Here is a 15,971-nt window from a genome sequence, read left to right on the forward strand (position 1 = left end):
ATTATGTTGTTAATTAATACTAAAAGGTGAATTCCTTAATATGTGTGAAACAACCAAAAAATTATTTTAAGTGGATCGGAGGAAGTAGTATTTTGAGCCTTTCCTCAGCATATAAATCATTTCAAATTTAGAAAGCACCCAGTGGAGAAAATAGCTGAAGTTGATCTTTTTATAAAGCTTCCACTATATTATACTCTATTATTTAACTTATTATTGCAATTAATGGCCGGCTAAGTTTAATATTGATTATGGAACTTTCACATGGCCAATAAATATGAGAAGGAGAGAGACTTAATATGTACAGTACGTTGACAACAAGGTCACTTGCTTTTGTTAATTGGGGAAATTCTTGGTCTTCGATCGCAATATATTGGAGTAACGTTTGAATGTGGCAAATGCTACGCCGCTGCAGGAGTTCTCGCCTACTTTGGTGCTTCTTTTATAATTAATTACTACTACTAGTGATTAATTTAAACAAATTACGGATAAGTATCTTAGTCTATAAATTCAGCTTTTCATGATCAAGAGTGGAAATCACACCATTCTTCTACTCTTAGTTTAATTTGTGTGAAGTGAACCATGGCAGGAGGAGGACGTCCAACACTCATGCTCACTTTTTTCTTGATTGCTCTCTTTGTTACCACTACTGGTTCATATCTTTATATTCTTGAATACATACACATATATATATATATATATATATATATATATATATATATATATATATATATATATATATATATATATATATATATATATATATATATTTATGCTAGTATATACTTATGTGCATGTGTATTATTAAATTCTAGCTAGTAGTAATATTTATTATGTTTGTGTGATCAATTTTGCAGTTAATATGGAAGTGATGGCATTACGAGAAATACCGCAGCAGGTTCCGAGAAAGAGAAATATGTTTTCACTAACAGGTGCATGTACAGATCATTGCCGTACAGATAGTGATTGCAGTGAAAGTTATTACTGTCGCACTTGTACATATGGAGTAGTCTATGCGTATGGCGTATGCCTCTGACCATCTAATTACTACTTCTCTGCTCAAGGTTATTAATGGACTATCCTTGGAACATGAAATTAGCCAACCATATACTCCATATATATATATATGGTTTGCTGAAAACAGCTGTTAAATATTGCATGTTTGTTATGTGTCCTTTAAGCATTTCTTATGTTGTTGTTTCTACTACACTTGTTTTTCAACTTTGTGTAATAAAAGTAACCAATCAGTTTTCTAGAAGAAAGCTACTATGATTGGTCACATTTGTGAGTTTGGCTTGTGACTGTATTTACTATGAAATGCATTAGCTTGATCTAATTAATTTTATGCCCCCTCTTCTTCATGTGTTCTCATTTTGGCCGCGAATATACAGATATGGGGTTATGCCTAAACTAAACCCCCACCATGAAGGAGAGAGATTTATTTTTTTAAAAAGAAAATAAAGACTCTCACTTGTTGTGATCCATCACTAAAGAGTAAACAATATTTACTCACATGTTTCTTGTTTTACATCAACATAATAAATATATGACATATACTTTTATCTAAACTGTTATTATACTTAATCATAGTTAATTATATTTATTCTAATTCTATTTATTTTTAACCATGCTAAACTGATACAATTTGATGTAAACATAGAATATGAATAAGGCCATTTTACTAATAATGTGAATGACACCCTCTTCTCACAAGTTCGAATAAACTAATAGTTGGAGTCATGTGCATTCAAGTCAGATATAAAATATAAGAGCACATGTAGTAGATAATGCCTATAGTTCAAAACCTAAGGAATATGACTCCACACGAAGTGAAATTCTGATATTATTATTTTGGGAGATTCCAAGAACTTCCAACAAGTTCTTGCCAAAAAAGAGGAAGGGGAAAAAGGGGTGACAAATGGGATGTATTTTGGGCTGCTCAAGACGGGCTGACTCATTAATGAGTTATTCTCAAGCTCTGCTTAAAGTTCATTTGAGTTAAGATGTGCTAGGTGAAGATCAGCTAAACAATGGATTATAACCCTATCCGTCCAAATTGACCTAAATTTTTGCAATATTCTCAATTTTTAAACAAGTATATATAAAAATTATCTTAAGTTTTTGAATAAATGTTAATTCATGCCAGATGATTTCTTTCCTCAATTTGTATTTAGAATTTTATTTGATAGTTGTTCATCTTATAATTCTAACAAAAATCAGAATAATAAAAAAAATAGTAAAATTAGAACTTTCCCACCCACCCCAACCTAGCTCCGACCACCACAACCCCCACCTTACCCTTGAACCCCCAATTGGAGAAAAATGAATTGTCACGACCCTGGTTCACCAATTGTGAGCCTGTCATGACGGCACCCAGTCTTCGCGACTAGGTAAGCCTAACACATTGCGGAAATTAACAGTTCGAAATAAAAACAGTAAACAAACACTAAATAGAAAAGGAAGTGTATAACGATGCCGCTTGGCACATACACTGAATACACAACTCCTGAAAGTAACATCCCAAAACCCGGAATCCCACGGGCAACACAGGTTACAAGAAGTCTAACACTGCTCTAGTCACCAGAATTTGTCTAATACAAAGAGAGGAATCGAAATAACAGCTAACAACTAGGGATGGAATGAGAAGGAGACTTTGCGGATCTGCGGACGTAGCAAATGTATACCTCAAGTCTCCAATAATGCTCCCTGACAGCTACTGGCGGTATGCCTGCTCAGATGTACCTAGATCTGCACAAGAAAAGTGTGCAGAAGAGTAGCATGAGTACACCACAGCGGTACTCAGTAAGTGCCAAGCCTAACCTCGGTGGGGTAGTGACGAGAAAGGTCGAGGCCCTATTGAGATAAACATAAGAATAAATATGAAATGAATAGACAGAAGTAAATACAGTAAATCTCAAGTATCTAGCAAAAATAATAAGTAAACGGAACAGGCTACAAATACAAATCTACAAATACAAGAACAATCACTACAGGCTATTTATCATCGGGGATCTCCTAGTATCCCGAAGATCTCCTGGTATCCTCTTCATATATACAAGGGATCTCCAAGTATCCCGAGGATCTCCTAGTATCCTCCATTTAATCACGAGGGATCTCCAAGTATCCCGAGGATCTCCTAGTATCCTCCATTTAATCACGAGGGATTTCCAAGTATCCCGAGGATCTCCTAGTATCCTCCAATTAATCAATCCTGTGCTGGGGATCTCTTAGTATCCCGCACTTCCAAATCATGAAACAAAATACGAACGAGGGAAACTCCCGGGATGCCGTCCCGTTGACCCAATCGTAAACACATCACAACAAATCAATAATTAACAGAAAGAAGCTAAGTGCGGACAACAAGAAAAAAAATCTAGAGTCTAACATGCTTCACAAAGGCAGACATTGCAATTTAGTCAAATAGAGCAAATAAGTTACTAACATGTTCTCCCTAAGCTGAAACAAGTGAAATTGCCTTTTTAACAGTTAAATACGTGAAGAAACACAGTCTAAATAAGTCAAGTAAGGTGAATTTTAAACAATTAGCACAAGTACACGCCCGTCACCTCGCGCACAAGGCATTTTAACAACAGCAAAGACATCCTAAGGGGAGAGGTCCCCCACACAAAGTTAGACAAGCCACTTACCTCGAACCGGTACAAAAATCGCTAAGAAACAATGCCCTTGCCACGAGTATGCAACTCCGAGTGGCCCAAATCTATTCAAACCAATTACATATTGTAAATAACATCGCAAGTAACTAGTTCCACTATTAAAATTAAAGTTAAGGCGCGAAAATAGGTAAAATGACCAAAATGCCCCTCAGGCCAACGTCTCGGAATCGAATAAAATTTACATTTCCAGAAACCTCGTACTCTCACGAGTCTAACCATACCAAATTAATCCAATTCCGACACCATTTGGTCCTTCAAATCTTCATTTTATATTTTTGAAAGATTCGACAATTTTCTTCCCAAATTCCATCTCAAATCACTAATTAAATGATGAATTCAATGGTATATTCATGTATTTTAACCAAATCTGAGTTAGAATCACTTACCCCGATGAATTTCTTGAAAAACCTTCGAAAAATCGCCAAAATCCGAGCTTTATAGGTCAAAATATCAAATAAAACCCAAAACATCGTATTTATAGAGTACCCCTCGGATTCTGACAGTGCTGACCGCAAAAAAATGACCGCGGTCCACGCCCAGGGAGTGCTGACCGCACAAAAATGGTCGCGGCCGCGCAACAATTTGACTGCAGTGACAGGCTTCGCTATTTAGGCCGTAACTTTCTCTACCGATGTCCAAATGCCTATTATAATATGTTTCTAAAAACTAGATTCAAAGCTCTACAACTTTCGTTTTTGAATCACCTCAAAGTTCCATGTTGATCAAAAGATATGAGCTTCCGAAGTAGAACCAGCAGCCTGCAGATCTTCCCGGGCGCGGCCGCGCGCCCAGCGCGAAAAGGAGCGCGGTCCGCGTCTCCACTGCTGCCTCCTCCATTTTTCTAAGTTTCGGGGTGTCCGTACTTGCTCAAAACTCACCCGAAACACACCCGAGGCCCCCCGGACCTCAACCAAAAGCACCAATGCATCCTAAAATATTATGCAAACTTGTTGCAATCATCAAAACACCTCGACTAACACTAAAATAATCGAATTACATCAACTTCAAGCCTAAGTTCTTTTAGAAACTTCAAAATACACATTCGATCAAAAACCCGACCAAAACATGTCCGAATGACTTGAAATTTTGCACACACATCCCAAATGACATGACGGAGCTACTGAAACATCCAGAATTCCATTCCGACCCTCGGATCAAAATATCACTATTGGACCGGAAACTTCAAAAATTCTAACTTCGGCATTTCAAGCATAAATTAGCTACGGACCTCCAAAACACATTCAGAACACGTTCCCAACCCCAAATTCACCTAACGGAGCTAACGAAACCGTCAGATTTAAATTCCGAGGCTGTCTCCCCATTATTCCGACTTCGGTCAAATTTCTAACACTTAAGCTCTCATTTAGGGACTAAGTGTCCCAAAACTCCTCGAAACTCAAAACCGAGCATCCCGGCAAATCACATTAGCAGAAATAAACTTGGGGAAAGCAGTTAATAGGGGTTCGGGGCGTAAATTCTAAAAACGACCAGACGAGTCGTTACATCCTCCCACACTTAAACATTAGTTCGTCCTCGAACGAGCATAAAGAACATACCCGAAGTAGTGAAAAGATAAGGGTAATGGCTGCGCATATCCTGCTCGGTCTCCCAGGTCGCCTCCCTGACCGGCTGGCCCCGCCACTGAACCTTTACCGAAGAAATGTTCTTTGACCTAAGCTTTCTAACTTGCCTGTCCAATATTGCCACTGGCTCCTCAACATAGGATAGATCCTTGTCCAGCCGGACTGAACTGAAATCCAACACGTGCGACGGGTCACCGTGATACCTCCGGAGCATCGATACATGAAATACTGGATGCACTCCTGCCAAGCTGGGAGGTAAGGCAAGATCATAAGCAATCCCCCCCCCCCAACTCGCCTCAATATCTCAAAAGGGCTAATAAACCTCGGACTCAACCTCCCTTTCTTCCCAAATCTCATAACGCCTTTCATAGGCGAAACCCAAAGCAGAACCCGCTCACCAACCATATAGGAAACATCACTAACTTTCCTATCCGCGTAACTCTTCTGTCTGGACTGGGCTGTACGGAGTCTGTCTTGAATCACCTTAACCTTTTCCAAGGCACCTAAACTAAGTCCGTGCCCAATAATCTAGCCTCGCCCGGCTCAAACCAACCCACCGAAGATCTACACCGTCTCTCATATAAAGCCTCATACAGTGCCATCTCAATACTGAACTGATAGCTGTTGTTGTAAGCAAACTCCGCCAATGGCAAGAACTGATCCCAAGATCCTCCAAACTCAATCACACACGCGCGAAACATATCCTCAAGAATCTGAATAGTGCGCTCGGACTGTCCGTCCGTCTGAGGGTGAATGTTGTACTCAACTCTACCCGAGTACCTAACTCATGATGAACGGCCCTCCAGAACCGTAATGTGAACTGAGTACCTCTATCTGAAATGATGGAAAATGAGATACCATGCAGACGAACAATCTCCCGGATATAGATCTCCGCCAACCGCTCTGAGAAATAAGTAGTACACACAGGAATAAAGTGAGCGAACTTGGTCAGCCGTTCCACAATCACCCAAATAGCATCGAACCTTCTCAAAGTCCGTGGGAGCCCAACCACAAAGTCCATGGTGATCCGCTCCCTGATACGGTTAAACAAGGAAGACCGAGAAACCACACAAGCTAGGACTCGACTGGGCTTCGAAAGGTCCAATCTCACAAACTGGCTGACTAAGGCCTGAACATCCATTGCCATAAGTCTCTCTGCACTGCTTCTACTTTGTTTAGATCCACTCGAATACCCTCACTCGATACCACGTGGCCTAATAATGCCACGGAATACAACCAGAACTCACATTTCGAGAACTTAGCATATAACTTCTTCTCTCTCAAAGTCTGAAGCACAGTTCACAGGTGTTGCTCATGATCTTCCCGACTCCAGAAATACACCAGAATATCATCAATAAAGACAATGACGAACGAGTCAAGATATGGCCGGGACACACTGTGCATCAAATTTATAAAGGCTGCTGGGGCGTTGGTCAGCCCAAATGACATAACAAGGAACTCGTAATGGCCATACCAAGTCCTGAAAGCAGTCTTCGGGATATCTGGTTCCCGAATCTTCAACTGATGGAAACCTGAGCGCATGTCAATCTTAGAAAACATCTGTGCGCCCTGAAGCTGGTCAAATAAATCATCAATACGAGGCAAAGGATAACGGTTCTTCACTGTAGCTTTGTTCAACTATCGATAATCAATACACATACGCATAGAAGAACCCTTTTTTTTTCTTTACCAACAAAACAGGAGCATCCCAAGGCGATACACTGGGCCGAATAAAACCCTTATAAAGCAAATTCCTGTAACTGATCCTTCAACTTAACTGAAGGTTTCACCTCATCCTTAGTCCATAACCTTAGGACAGGACCCAAACTTCAAAATCTGCCATTCATCGTAGGATACAAATTCCACATACACGACGTAGCTTATCTCTTTCTTCGCACATCTTAAGGTCTCAAATTTTCTAACTTCCAAAATTTATTTATTTATTTTTTTTGAAATTTCGGCATAGCCTCCCCTATATTTGGGTATATCCACCTACCAGAGTAACACCAAAACAACTACTAACAACACATCTACAACCCAATGAAACACCACAATGTATATATCAATAACACTAATCTCATCATTATAAGCATCGCATTATCATGCTGATATCTGGACATGAAACACATCATATGTATGCTAATAACCATGTCTATGGCCATAATAGTTGTTCATAAATCACAATATTGCCAATTAACCTTATGTTAACAATCATCTTATTTCAAACCTCCACTTTACTCACAACAAGGCATTGAGACCTCATAATTACTTACCCAAATTAACGAGTCACATTTAACACCACATGGATACTCATCTCATAGGCTAGAGCTCAACGTTTACAACACAAAAAAAATGGTTGAATATGAACAGAAAATATACAAGAATTGTCAAATAAGCCCAATAGGCATGACTCCCATTTAAAATATAGTACCAAAAATTTTAATTTCATAAAAGGAGAATTTTAAACACATAAACCTTTCACTACCAGGACCTTGTCCTTATATAACATCCACCGCAGCTTGTAGCTCGGTTTAAAATATTTCACATTATATAATTATTTGAGGATATCACCCTCAACTCTGAATCACAAGTATTTGCACATTGTGCCAACTGAAATTTTTTATTTCCTTTCTTTCTTCTTTTCAATAATTTCCGTCAAAGAAAATCACAACATACAATAATAGGGATAGCTATCTCCATATAATAGCCCAACGTGAGTATTCACATAAGTAGATTTCAGGATTACGAAGCTCACTCATGAGTGGAGCATATTAAGAGGACTTCGCCTAAATTTTCAAAATCAAATCAAGTTAAGGAAAAAAAATATCATTTTTATAACAATCAGAATTGTACTTGTAATGACACCATCTGGTATAGTGGCCTCAGCCACACTATAGCAATTATATCAATGGGTCGGGCATCCACCTCTTAGGCGCCATCTGCCCGTTCGTTCTCCATCTCTATCTTGTAGCGTATGTAGATTAGTAACTATAATGGAGTGTGTTAACTGTGTGTTCTGATGAAATAGGTTTCTCCCAAGTTTGGGATAATTTCTCATGATGTTTCTAGTATCACTACATTCATAACAACCCATCTGCAGTTTGGATGCTCATATTGAGTCTGTGTCGGATAACTAGAATAACCATTTAAGGAACCCCATGCTAGTGGTGCATTTAAAAGATAATTGTCCCATGAGAGTGCCCTGATTAACTGGAGCACTACGAGTATTCTAAAATTGTTTTCATTTCCCTGCTGATACTGAATGTAGAATCATTATGGACATAGGAACATCGAAAGTCCCCACATCATCCCATACAAATCTCAGCTCCTACTCATATACAAGTTTCAGAGAACTTTTGGATACCACATAAATACACCTCATGCCAAATCTGATATGACACATGACCCACAATTTGATCGTTGATAGTGAACTCTCTTCACTTGGTACAAGGCCATAAGATACATCTTGATACTCCACAATACTAACCTTTATCGCTCGTATGTCACCATCATGAGACACCCCAAGCCATTCGTTTGGCATATGTCCTTCTTAGGACAGTTAAACTCACTTCCTCCAGTATCTCGGTTGCTAGTTATACCCTTCGCTATATAGACATCTCATACATACCACATAGTCCCTATTACCACCAACTATCTTCAGATCCACGTCCACCTCGTGACTCTACCATTACTGCGACGATTAGGCAATTAAGTAGACCTTCTTAAGACCGTACTTATCAACCAGATGTCAGAACCTATTGCACCCCCATGTGCACAATTGAATGATCTCTCAATACTTCTGTATTATCGATATGGATGACACGCGGTAACAACGGTTGAGAAAATTCTTGGCTCCCTTATAATCCTTCTGTAGCATCACGAACCATCGGCGCAAAATTGATACCGAGTGCACAATTTCAATACACGAGTGAATGCAAAAGGAACATATGATATAAGCTCCAAACTGAATAAATGACGCACGATAAGAAATGAAATGAAGTGGAATGTTCCTAACGGTTACATAGCCTCTCGTAGATAAGTACAGACGTCTCCGTACCGATCAGCGAGACTCTAATAAACCGGCCTGTGTCCCGTGACTCCTATGAACCTAGAGCTCTGATACCAACTTGTCACGACCCTGGTTCACCAATTGTGAGCATGTCATGATGGCACCCAGTCTTCGCGACTAGGTAAGCCTAACACATTGCGGAATTTAACGGTTCGAAATAAAAACAGTAAACAAACACTAAATAGAAAAGGAAGTGTATAACGATGCCGCTTGGCACATACACTGAATACACAACTCCTGAAAGTAACATCCCAAAACCCGGAATCCCACGGGCAACACAGGTTACAAGAAGTCTAACACTGCTCTAGTCACTAGAATTTGTCTAATACAACGAGATGAATCGAAATAACAGCTAACAACTAGGGATGGAATGAGAAAGAGACTTTGCGGACATGTGGACGTAGCAGATGTATACCTCAAGTCTCCAATAATGCTCCCTGACAGCTACTGGCGGTATGCCTGCTCAGATGTACCTGGATCTGCACAAGAAAAATGTGCAGAAGAGTAGCATGAGTACACCACAGCGGTACTCAGTAAGTGCGAAGCCTAACCTCGGTGGGGTAGTGACGAGAAAGGTCGAGGCCCTATAAGATAAACATAAGAATAAATATGAAATGAATAGACAGAAGGAAATACAGTAAATCTCAAGTATCTAGCAAAAACAATAAGTAAACGAAACAGGCTACAAATACAAATCTACAAATACAAGAATGATCATTACAAGATATTTATCATCGGGGATCTCCTGGTATCCTCTTCATATATACAAGGGATCTCCAAGTATCCCGAGGATCTCCTAGTATCCTCCATTTAATCACGAGGGATCTCCAAGTATCCCGAGGATCTCCTAGTATCCTCCAATTAATCAATCATGTGCCATGGATCTCTTAGTATCCCGCACTTCCAAATCTCGAAACAAAATACGAACAAGGGAAACTCCCGGGATGCCGTCCCGTAGACCCAATCGTAAACACATCACAACAAATCAATAATTAACAGAAAGAAGCTAAGTGCGGACAACAAGAAAAAAAATCTAGAGTCTAACATGCTTCACAAAGGCAGACATTGCAATTTAGTCAAATAGAGAAAATAAGTTACTAACATGTTCTCCCTAAGCTGAAACAAGTGAAATTGCCTTTTTAACAGTTAAATACGTGAAGAAACACACTCTAAATAAGTCAAGTAAGGTGAATTTTAAACAATTAGCACAAGTACACGCCTTTCACCTCGCGCACAAGGCATTTTAACAACAGCAAAGACATCCTAAGGGAAGAGGTCCCCCACACAATGTTAGATAAGCCACTTAACTCGAACCGGTACAAAAATCGCTAAGAAACAATGCCCTTGCCACGAGTATCCGACTCCAAGTGGCCCAAATCTATTCAAACCAATTACATATTATAAATAACATTGCAAGTAACTAGTTCCACTATTAAAATTAAAGCTAAGGCGCGAAAATAGGTAAAATGACCAAAATGTCCCTCAGGCCAACGTCTCGGAATCGAATAAAATTTACATTTCCAGAAACCTCGTACTCTCACGAGTCTAACCATACCAAATTTATCCAATTCCGACATCATTTGGTCCTTCAAATCTTCATTTTATATTTTTGAAAGATTCCACAATTTTCTTCCCAAATTCCATCTCAAATCACTAATTAAATGATGAATTCAATGGTATATTCATGTATTTTAACCAAATCTGAGTTAGAATCACTTACCCCGATGAATTTCTTGAAAAACCTTCGAAAAATCGCCAAAATCCGAGCTCTATAGGTCAAAATATCAAATAAAACCCAAAACCTCGTATTTATAGAGTACCCCTCGGATTCCGACAGTGCTGACCGCACAAAAATGACCGCGGTCCACGCCCATGGAGTGCTGACTGCACAAAAATGGTCGCGGCCGCGCAACAATTTGACTGCAGTGACAGGCTTCGCTATTTAGGCCGTAACTTTCTCTACAGATGTCCAAATGCCTATTATAATATGTTTCTGAAAACTAGATTCAAAGCTCTACAACTTTTGTTTTTGAATCACCTCAAAGTTCCATGTTGATCAAAAGATATGAGCTTCCGAAGTAGAACCAGCAGCCTGCAGATCTTCCCGGGCGCGGCCGCGCGCCCAGTGCGAAAAGGAGCGCGGTCCACGTCTCCACTGCTGCCTCCTCCATTTTTCTAAGTTCCGGGGTGTCCGTACTTGCTCAAAACTCACCCGAAACACACTCGAGGCCCCCCGAACCTCAACCAAAAGCACCAACGCATCCTAAAAAATTATGCAAACTTGTTACAATTATCAAAACACCTCGACTAACACTAAAATCATCGAATTACATCAACTTCAAGCCTAAGTTCTTTTAGAAACTTCAAAACACACATTCGATCAAAAACCCGACCAAAACATGTCCGAATGACTTGAAATTTTGCACACACATCCCAAATGACATGACGGAGCTATTGAAACTTCCGAAATTCCATTCCGACCCTCGGATCAAAATCTCACTATCGGACCGGAAACTTCAAAAATTCAAACTTCGGCATTTCAAGCCTAAATTAGCTACGGACCTCCAAAACACATTCCGAACACGCTCCCAACCCCAAATTTACCTAACGGAGCTAACGGAACCGTCGGATTTAAATTCCGAGGCTGTCTCCCTATTGTTCTGGCTTCAGTGAACTTTCTAACACTTAAGCTCTCATTTATGGACTAAGTGTCCTAAAACTCCTCGAAACTCAAAACCGAGCATCCCGGCAAATCACATTAGCAGAAATAAACTTGGGGAAAGCAGTTAATAGGGGTTCGGGGCATAAATTCTAAAAAGACCGGCCGAGTCGTTACATGAATTTATAAAGAAAATATTTTTCAAATAATTAAACCAACCAAACATGAAAAAATTCGAAAATATTTTTCTGCACATGGATCAAGGTCGAATTCTAAAATTGAACATTTCCGTTGGTCAAGGTTGGATATCAACATGGGTCCATTTGTGCCGATAATTTTTGATGTGTTAACTTGGACTAACTTAAAACAACTCATTTTCAAAACCGTTCTAGCCCAAACTGTCATGACCTAAAATTCCTCCGAAAGAGTCGTAATGACACCTAGTCTCTAAACTAGGTAAGTCTAACATTGACAGAAATAATATTGTTATTCACTAACTTCAAATTCGATAACTCTGAACAATTACAATTCCCAAAACTGGTGGTACAAGTCATAAGCCTTTCTAAGAGTAGTTATACAAAATAATTACATCATTGTTCTAGAAATAAATGAATAATTGGGAGAAAGTACAAATGAAGGTGACTCTGAAACCTGCGAACGCAACAACAGGTTTGCCTTGAGTCTCCACCGCGATGATCCGCACAGCTACTACCAATCAAATACCTGGATCTGTACACAAAAATGTACAGAAGTGTAGTATGAGCACACCAAAGTGGTGCCCAGTAAGTATCAAGACTAACCTCGGTAGAGTAGTAACGAGGAACAGTCAAGACACCTACTGGTCAAATAAATTGAATAGGATATGATAATAAACTATCAACATAAGGATAACAAAGTAATATCAATAGTAGAGAGAAAAACAAAATACAATCAGTAGAAACAATAAAGGGACACACGGATGGAAACGAAAGATAACCAAGTAAATTAACACCAACATAGTTGGGACACAGACAAGTAAAATGTACCCAAATAAGGAAGACGATATCAACTAAATCCATCATTTCATTTCTGATGCACAATTCCAGCCATCTCAACACTCGATGTCTCATATCATAACCTCAATTTCCAAACCTTTAGTACAACTGGCACCTTGTGCCCACATATTTCTATCTCACTTTGCACAACAACATTCTCATGTTACTCAGTACATAATGTCCATAATAGATGCAATTAAGAAGTTCAAGGAGTCTCATTTACCTAACATAAAGTAGAATACAACTTCTAACTAATTAGGAAATCAGCAAGAAGAAATGAAGTTGTTTTTAGAAGTTATTTGAATAAAGAAAGTGCCATTTTCAGTTAAAATACAACATCGAATGAATTATTACCTTTAACATGGGATTTAAAAAATTAAAACTTAGTAGAAATTCCTTTTAAGTAAAATACAACCTCAGACGGTTTAAGAAAATTTAATTGAGAAACTAATTGAATTAAAAATATAACAATTATTAAAATTTGAAGTACTGAAATATATATTTATATATATATATATATATATATATATATATATATATATATATATATATATATATACGACGAGTTCAAATATAAAAAGTCATACAAAGCAGCGAAGTATAAATTCCTTTATTTTGAATCACGAAATTACTAATAACTTAACGGGACAGGAGAAAAATATTTCAACGTAGTAAATTTGCTTTAAAAATTATTTCACCAGAATAATAGTTTCAGGAAAAGAACCCAATGAACATCAGCAAGTCAATAACTCAATGCCAATAACCCGATCTTCACAACTCAGTAAAACCCGAAATACAAATTGTCAAGTCTTAAATAGAGGAACTAGGATCTTCTCAGTATTCAGCTATAACCAAATCTTAAATGAAATGTAAAACCATCGAATAACTCGTACAGTCAAAGAGGATTACATAATATATATATATATATATATATATATATATATATATATATATATTGATGCGGCGCACATCCCGATCCCACCGATCCTCCTTTATTCCTCCTCAACAATTACAATAAAGTAAATAGTATATATTTATTGCGGCATGCAACCTGATCCCACTAATCCTCCCTTATTCCTCCTTAACAATTACAATAAGGGTAAATAGTATTTATATTGCCATATCAGTAACAACCTGATCATTCACCCTTATTACTCCTTGTTGCGGCATGCAACCCGATCCCACTAGTCACCCTTATTACTTCTCAACATATATCACCCTTATCCCTCCTGTTGCGGTGCACAACCCGATCCCACGTGTCCACCCTTATTACTCCTTGTTGCGGCGTGCAACTCGATCCCACCAGACAACATCAATTCTCCCTTATTCCTCCTCAACATATCAACAACCAAACATAGCTTAACATCAACAACGACAACCACAACAATTCAACAACCCAAACACAAGGATTTCTACCACCAAGGGTATGAGTACACGGCAACAAGAGGGTCATGGAAAAATCAAGAAACACTACAACCATTACAAATAACAAGACATATAAGGCACGTGATAACTACACCGGCAACCACAATAAGTTGGACACATAACATATATGCACGGGGTCATAAAGGAATTCATAATTAAGAGATAACAAAATAATAAGGAGAACCATCACTTCAATTAAGGCAAATAAGGGTCAAGTCACAAGTAAGAGTTAGAAGAACTCTAACAACATTGTCTGAAGCATATAGAGGTAAAACAAGCAATTAGGAAACCCAATCATATCGGAAAACTTCTCACTTAATGAACATAAGGACCTAAGAACCCTAAAGAAAAATTTCCCACAAATAAGTCCAAGCACACACTCATCACCTCGCATGCACGGACTACAATTAGCATAGAAGACTCAAATCCTAAGGGGAAGTACCCCACACAAGGTTAGGCAAGATACTTACCTCAATCCGGCCAATTTAGTACTCAATTTAGCTTTTCCTTTACCTATTCATCAGCGTTCGGCTAAATCTAGCCAAAAATGACTTGAATATATCAAACAATGCAAGAGAAAATAATTTCAATTAACAAAACTGTGATTCTTATACAATTTGCAAAAATTCAACAAAAGTCAACTCCCCGGGCCCGCACCTCGGAACCCGACAAAATTTACAAAAACCGAACACCCATTCCGCTACGAGTTCATCAATATAAAAATTATCTAACTTCGATACCATTTGGTCATTCAAATCATCATTTTACATTTTTTAAAGATTTCACAATTTTCCCAAAATTTTCCTTTAGATTCTCATGAATTTGATTTTAAATCTAAGATATAATCACAAAATATAATTAGAAATTGATTAGAGACACTTACCCAATGATTTGGTGTAAAACTCTTCTCTCAAAATCGCCCACTCTCGAAGTTAGGGTTCAAAGAATATGAAAAATGAGAAAAAATTTGGAATACCCAGCTTTTAGCAGGCTGCAAATGTCGCATTTGTGACACTGGGTTCGCAAATGCGAACTCACAAGAGTGAAGAATACTTCGCAAATGTGAAGCCTGAGGAATCCTGTCTCCATTGCAATTGCGATGAGACACTTCGCAAATGCAAAGCAGGGCCATCGCAAATGCGGCCCAAATATTTGCAAATGCGAACTAACTCATCTTCGGCCTTTATCGCAAATGCGATGCTGAGTCCGCAAATACGAACTCAACAGGACTCGCAAAAGTGGAAATTTCCTCGCAAATGCGAGTCCATTCCTTAACAGCCCAGCTTCGCAAATGTGAGGCTGCTTCGCAATTGCGATAGTCGCATTTGCAACATAAACATCGCAAATACGATGACACTAGAACCAGAAATGAAAGACTATGAAAATGTATTCCAAAACCAACCCGGAACTCACCCGAGCCCTCGGGGCTCCAAACCAAATATGAACACAAGTCTGAACACATAACACGAACTCTCTTGCATGGTCGGAACATCAAAATAACCTCTAGAACCACGAATCAGATACCAAAAT

The 15,971-nt window shown here is 38.7% G+C and overlaps 1 long non-coding RNA gene across 1 annotated transcript; it reads left to right on the forward strand.

Moving 5' to 3' along the window:
* The first annotated feature begins 431 nt into the window (after positions 1-431).
* On the forward strand, positions 432-1,342 carry LOC138872115 (uncharacterized). The gene is made up of 2 exons (XR_011400559.1): positions 432-649; positions 855-1,342. It is a non-coding gene; the product is annotated as an uncharacterized lncRNA (long non-coding RNA).
* Positions 1,343-15,971: the final 14,629 nt, after the last annotated feature.

Source organism: Nicotiana sylvestris, chromosome 6 (assembly GCF_000393655.2).
Source record: "Nicotiana sylvestris chromosome 6, ASM39365v2, whole genome shotgun sequence".
In the NCBI taxonomy this organism is placed as follows: Eukaryota; Viridiplantae; Streptophyta; class Magnoliopsida; order Solanales; family Solanaceae; genus Nicotiana; species Nicotiana sylvestris.